This window comes from Cricetulus griseus, unplaced genomic scaffold (genome assembly GCF_003668045.3).
Source record: "Cricetulus griseus strain 17A/GY unplaced genomic scaffold, alternate assembly CriGri-PICRH-1.0 unplaced_scaffold_522, whole genome shotgun sequence".
Lineage (NCBI taxonomy): Eukaryota > Metazoa > Chordata > Mammalia > Rodentia > Cricetidae > Cricetulus > Cricetulus griseus.
In genome coordinates this window covers 1-6,719 of record NW_023277278.1, presented here as the reverse complement: position 1 = coordinate 6,719, position 6,719 = coordinate 1, and the positions used below count along the sequence as shown (strand labels likewise).

The 6,719-nt window shown below is 42.9% G+C and overlaps 1 pseudogene; it reads right to left on the bottom strand.

The window, feature by feature from the left end:
* Positions 1–221: 221 nt before the first annotated feature.
* LOC100751138 lies at positions 222–1,049 on the bottom strand (annotated as a pseudogene).
* Positions 1,050–6,719: the final 5,670 nt, after the last annotated feature.

Genomic DNA, 6,719 nt, shown 5'->3' with positions numbered 1-6,719 from the left:
CTCTCTCTCTCTCTCTCTCTCTCTCTCTCTCTCTCTTCTCTCTCTCTCTTAACAAAACCTGAACACATTGATTCAAAAAGAGTTCAGTTAAATTAAAATCCTATAATCGGTTTAGCCCCAATTCCAGTCACTTGGGTGCGAAGTGTAGATTTGTTACTAGCCACATCTGGGTGAATGCCTTGGTCTGCAGGTACAGGCTGGTGAGGAAGCTACCCTGCTTGTTAGCTGCCAGGGACAAGAAAGTCCTCCCCAGTTCTGAGCAGCGCCCTCCTCACCCAAGTGCCAGGGTTGCTGCAGGCCGCTCAAGGGCTCCCAGGTGATGGTGGCTCCCGCACAGGGGCGGACAGAGGCTTGAGGAATCGGTGTGAGGAAAGATTTGCCTGTAGCTGTAGTTGTAGTGAATGTAGCCGCGGCACTGCCTCCTTGATGAGGTTTCCCAAAAGCAGGAGCTGCTGCAGGAGCTGGTGCAGGTCTTCATCGTTGGTGTGGGTCTCAGGCTGAGATCCATGTCACTGTTACAGAAGGCGGGACATGGCTCTGCTCTGGGGCCAACCCCGCCGGCACGGGCCTGAGAGAGGCTGCGGGGTGCTCGGCTTGCCTGTCACCGGAGGTCCCTCAAGGCCAGGCTGCTGGGACACAGGGCATAGGGCGCTGGCACCCGCGGTGAGCTCTGCCACGCAGTAGGGAGCCGCCCGGCTCCGCACGCGCCCGCGCTCCCACAGCATGCAGCGAATTGCTCCGGGGTGAGCTGGGGCCCCGGTCTCTGCAGACACAGAAGATCGCAGCATCTGCCTCGCTGGGGACAGGATCTGTTCCACTGAGATCGCAGCCAGGACCCGCAGGGGCGGGGGGCCCAGGGCAGCACTGGGCGAGGCAGGGCCATCGTGCGCTGTGTCCAGCTTCAGCGTCTCGCCGATCTTGGCGATGAGCTGGTTCACATCGGTCAAGCTGCCTAGAGTCACAGACTGCTGCAGCAGGAGGAAGCTGTCGTCCTTGTCCTCCCCCTCTGCCTCAAAGCCGGCTTCCTTCTCTGCCCTCTGGCACGGCATGGCCCTCTGCCTGGGACCCCTCGGCTGTGAGGGCATCGCTGGCGACCTGGCTGTCAGCGGGCTTGGTGGGCAGCTGCTAGGGCAAGAGAATCACACAGGCTGGGGCCAGGCTGGGCCTGAGATGCAGAAGCCTGGGGCCAACAGACTTCCAACCTAGGAAGGCTGCAGGATGTTTACAACCAGCAATTAGCAAAAGAATGTTAACAGGAGTTTTGGACAGTTACCTACCCTTCTCTGAGAGCAAGCTGTCAGGTGCCAGCCATGGCACTCCTGATTTAATGAATTAAATTTTGCCTTACCTGTAGAAATTCCCTTTTCAGGGCCCAAGTTCTGAAACTTTTATTGATTTTAATTTCCATTTGTCAGCTTTAATAGCCTGGGCCTATTTCATGGGATATTCCCATAAAGGCTTGGGGTATTGACAGTAAAACCCAAACCCTTACTAAAACTAGGAATTGGCATGTGAGAGCTGATAATTATGTGCGGCCAAGGCCTTTTTGGAAAGATTGCTTCAGATCCTGGGAACCCAACTCCTCCCACCATATGGTGCTCTTGTTATTGGTCCAATGGCCACTTTGGCTTAGTAATGTTCTAGAGATACCCTGTGATCCCTTTGTTTGGTGACATTTGAGTAGCTGCCTCTTGAATTTGTCCGCTCATATTGTGCTTCCTGCTACTTCATAGAGCTCAATACCTTTCTTCCCCCCTCCCACTGCAGTAGTATACAAGATGCTCTTTTCCTTAGAAGCTTAAATCTCAGCACTCCTGAGGCATAGGCAGGCAGAGGTGAGTTTAAGACCAGATCACGGGTGAAATTAATTTATTCTGGCATATATCATTGCTGTGTAATCCTCACATATGCCTAAGTAGGTAGACCTACAAGTTGCCTGTCTATTTAATTTGTTCAAAGTTCAACCTGGAGTATGAATCTAAAGACACTTAATGATGATGTCATTTGTGGAATGCAAATATGTCTAAACTGGCTCCACTTTGAGCTTTATGTAGAGTTGGATGCATACCATAATAGAGAGATTATTCCTTCTTAACCTCCTAAGTGTGTGAAGTGATTTCTCCCTGGAAAGGCATATTAATTCTAGGGCAGCTGCATTTCCATCTTGAAAAAATGTTTCTGAGACAAGTACTCTTATATTGATGTCAGTGGCTTTGATTCCAGTCTGTGTTCTCCATGGCAATGACCTGGCTGACCTCTATATTACACCTCCAAAATTCTTCAATTAAATGACAGTACCACCTCAGAGATTTAAAATTGTCCATTTGAGTCATGTAGTCAAGTATCCAAAGCAGTCAGAGGAAAAGGATATGCATGTGGAACATTGCTTCTGTCTTCAGACCAAAACAAGAGGAGTAGTGTATTGTGTACACTGCAGGGGAAACAGGGAAGGCAATCAGCTGCTGGAGTCACCATCATGAAAATGGACTTGACTGTGATACAATTGATGTTTTTGTAATGTCCCAGCATGTTTTAATGCATGTCACGTGAATGAACACAGACAGCTTGGAAATGTTATCTTAAGCAAAAGAATATTGAATGTGCAATTAGGCAAATTGCCTATGCAGATATATGTGTGCCATCCTGTTTGATACAGTTAAGTAGGTCAGAGGTTTCAGGTACAGGCCATTGGCTGTAGCTGCATGAGTCACCTTACAGTTCTCAGTAGCTAAAATTTTAGACATAAGTAAATTCATACAATGTCTTATTAGTGACAGTATTCCTACTAGGATAGAGCCTATATTGTTTGAAAGTCAGTATAGCTAAGCGTACTTCCATTTATTTTTATCTGTTTAAAAAACTAATTATTGACAACATTTTTAAAATTTCCTTTTTTAAATGCATTGTGTCCATAATCCCTTTGTTTCTATTTTTTCCATTGTTTCCTTCCTTAAGAATTTCATTTCATTTTTATCTTCAGTGGTGTTTATTTATTTATTTATATGTATCAGTTTAGAGCAATGGTTCTCATCCTGTGGGGTCACAGCTCCCTTTGGGGAATCAAATGACCCTATCACAGGACTAGCTTAAGATCACCAGAAAACGCATATATTTATATAATTAATACCAGCAAAATTATAGTTATGAAGTAGCACTGAAAACAGTTGTACAGTTGGGGGGGTGTCCTCATCATGAGGAAATGAATTAAAGTGTCACAGCATTAGGAAAGTTGAGAACCACTGCTTTTGGTCAATGTCTCCCATAGCTCAAGCTTGCCTCACACTATGTAATTGAGAATTACTTTGAACACCTAATCCTGCTTCTCCTGCACTCATTACTGGAAAGACATTCATCCAATTCGTTCTAGCTTCGGCCTTGACTTGACTCTGGGAAGGAAATAACAAGTAAATGAATATCCTCCAAGTTCTCAAAGCTTTATTGTGAATTTATTAATGAAGGAGGAACCCGTGTAAGAATTTCATTCACCAATTGCAAAGCAGGTGTAGTTATAGAACAGAAAGGGAGGGACAGGAAGAGAGATTTCCTGCTGTGACAGTAGTTGACATTTACCATGTGGAGTCAGGTAATCAATATTAGATGTTCCATAAATGTCCTGAATTCCATTTCTCAGTTTCATGGATCAGGCAAACAAGATTCTAGATAAAGAAAAGAACTTATCATGAAACTAAATTCCTGTAGTTATAACATTTCAACTTAAGAAAAAGAACTGGATAAAATGGTCTTGCACTGCCTAACAGAATTGTTTTTTCCAGGTTTAAGAAGATAACCTTGAGAAAAATAATGTAGTTAGTCCTGGATGTGCTCTAATACAAATCCCCAGTCTCTGGAGCATATGACTATAATGCCTGTTTCAACTTTTAAATATAACTTTTGAGGGTTATATATACATAATATCTACTATCATTTTCTCTGTCTTCAAGACATTTTTATAGCCCCTTCCTTGTGTTCTCATCCGGGGCTTTCTTCTTCTTCTTCTTCTTCTTCTTCTTCTTCTTCTTCTTCTTCTTCTTCTTCTTCTTCTTCTTCTTGTTTGTTTAACAACAGATGCTGTGTGAATGTGATCTGTGTTTGGTTGCAGGACATCCTAGCTTTGAAGCAAAGGGTTGGCTGTGCTGAACATTGAGCATGTAATTGAATGTGCACACACAGCAACCTGTGCCATGGAAGAGGAACAGGATGTGCTCTGCCAGATTGGAGGATGTTACTAAATTACTAATTTCCCACATCAGGACCATAACTGACTATAGTGTGGAAGCATGCAAAGCCGGGAGTGTCTGTGTGGTCTGAGTCATTTGATCTCTGCTCATTCAGTGGGGTGACTGCTAAAATCCTGTAGCCCATCTGGGTAGTCTTAACTAAGGATGAAATTTTGGAAGGCTTATCCATCAGGAGCACCAGTGGAGGGTAGCTTACAGGTTCCTTCCTGGATTCTCATCTTATTCTTCTGTGGAGAGCTGTAAGGAAGACCACAAGCCATGCCATGGTGATTGTGTGGCCCTGTATCCCCAGACCAGGAAGAGCAGATTGGCTGAGCTATAGAATCTGAACTGCTTGGGCTGGGATGGACCATGAGCCAAGTTGAAGTTCTGCTGGTCCCTGTGTTGAGCTGGGCAGTGGCCCTTGGTGTGGGGGACCCTTGGCAGTTTGCTTTTCTTCTCTTATCTAGGGTTGATCAGCAATACACTTGGGGAGCTGCTGGCTGCCTCAGAGCTAGGTGCTATTTCCTATTTTCCCTCCTCCTAAAAGGCCTGTTTACAAATATGCCGATTATCTGCATATTGCCAGGGGCTTAAGAGCTTTGAATTTGATCTGAGTTAATTCCTAGGGAGTTTGGATGCTATAGAAGTCAACACCACTCTAAATAAAATTGGCATTTTTCTTTCAAGAGTGACCAGTTGTTTTGTCTTTATTAATCTGCATATCCCTTGCTGGAACCTGTAAGAAGCAGCAGCACTAGATGCTACATAGTGGAGGTGCTCACCTAGATCAAGAAAGAAGGGAATACAAATCACTAGTGGATTTGCTGTCCAGCATCAAGTTCAAGTTAGGAGTGGGTGTGTTTATATGGTTGCCTCAACTTCTGAAAGACTTAGGCTGATAAGGTACTGTAAGTGTGCCTCAGCTCTGGAAGGAGCTGGATTGGAAATAAAGTAGCACTGTCTCAAAAAGAAATTAGAAAAGGAAAATGCAGAAAAATAGAAAAAGAAAATATATGGGAAAATGAGAAAAATAGAGCAATAGTAAATACAAATGACATGCATGGGTTTATTGGGATTTGTTTAGATATCAGACCAACAGAATCTTCAGTTAAACATGTTATTGCATTAGAGAGTGCATGGCATGGGGAGGAGGAAATACACAGAGCCTTCTAGATGTTGCTTTGGACATGGTCAGGAAGGGCACTGAGTCACAGAGAGTACCAACAGAAGAGAAAATAGAGAACTGGGTTTGTTCCCCAGATGCAGGAGAGGGAAGCAGCTTCAGATGATCTACAGCAGGTCAGAGGGGAAGAAGGCTAGGGTAAGGTCAATGTCAGAACTCAGATAACTTGCAGCCTTGGGAGATGTAGCTTTGGCAGATTCCAGTCAAATGTATAAACATGTTATTGATACAGCCAGCCAGAAACTGTGCTTAAGACTTATGGAGAAAGAAAGGCAACATAGGTAAATTTGGATCTGTTCAAATTTTGGATGCTCATAATTCAAGAATTGACTGTAACTGCTGTGTTACCAGAGATTTCAATTAGGGATTTTTCAGTTTAACAAACTGATCATAACCTAGGCAAAATGAGAAATGTGAGATGTATGCAAGTTGTGAATGTTTGGTGTGGCCACACATGAATGTTTGATATATGTATGATTGTGAATGCATGAATGCTGTCAAAAGGAACTGCTTAAATTTCCTTGGACATGGTTTGTCTCAGACATAGTAAATTAGCTACCAAAATTGCTTTAATTACAGTCAATAAGAACATCCAATTGGTCACTCAATCTCTTAACAGGAGAGGTTGATTTGAATCCTCAAGATTCAGTTGGTGGAAAAATAAAAGGAGCCCATATCATTGATTGAGGTGCAGGGAAAATCTTCGATGATTATATGGAATTTGGCAAAGGAGAAGATACTGACATCCTCCTAAATATTTATAGATGTAAAGAAATATCTAGAAAGTAAACGTTGATACATGATTTGATAAAGGTTTATGAGAAAAAGCCACTCAGGAGACAGCTGCCTGTTAAAACCATTAATTGATTTCAAAGAAAATTGATAATCAGTTTCCAAATCTTGGGCTGTTGCAATTTATGCTAATACATCCTTTCAGATTCCCAAAATAGTAAGGAGCAGTGCCATGAAAATACTATGTCAATTTTTACTATTGGTTCTTTTGATAGAAGAGCAGCTTATGTTATTACTAGAAAAAATATAAGGAGAGAAGGCCCCAACCACAGCTCAGAGAATGAAGTTAGGTGCTGTTGCAATGGTCTCTCAGCAGTTAATAATATGATTCATATAATCTATGGACTAAGAATCATTATGTTTTTATGGCTCTTTAAATTGTGGAGACAATTCTATACATAGAGGATCAGGTTAAAAATGTTATTTGGACAAATTCAATATGCTTTTCACCTAAAAATTTCTATGTTTTATAGGTCACATTGGGATCTGTTCAGGCCTTTCCCCTGCCTACTGGCTAAAGGGAT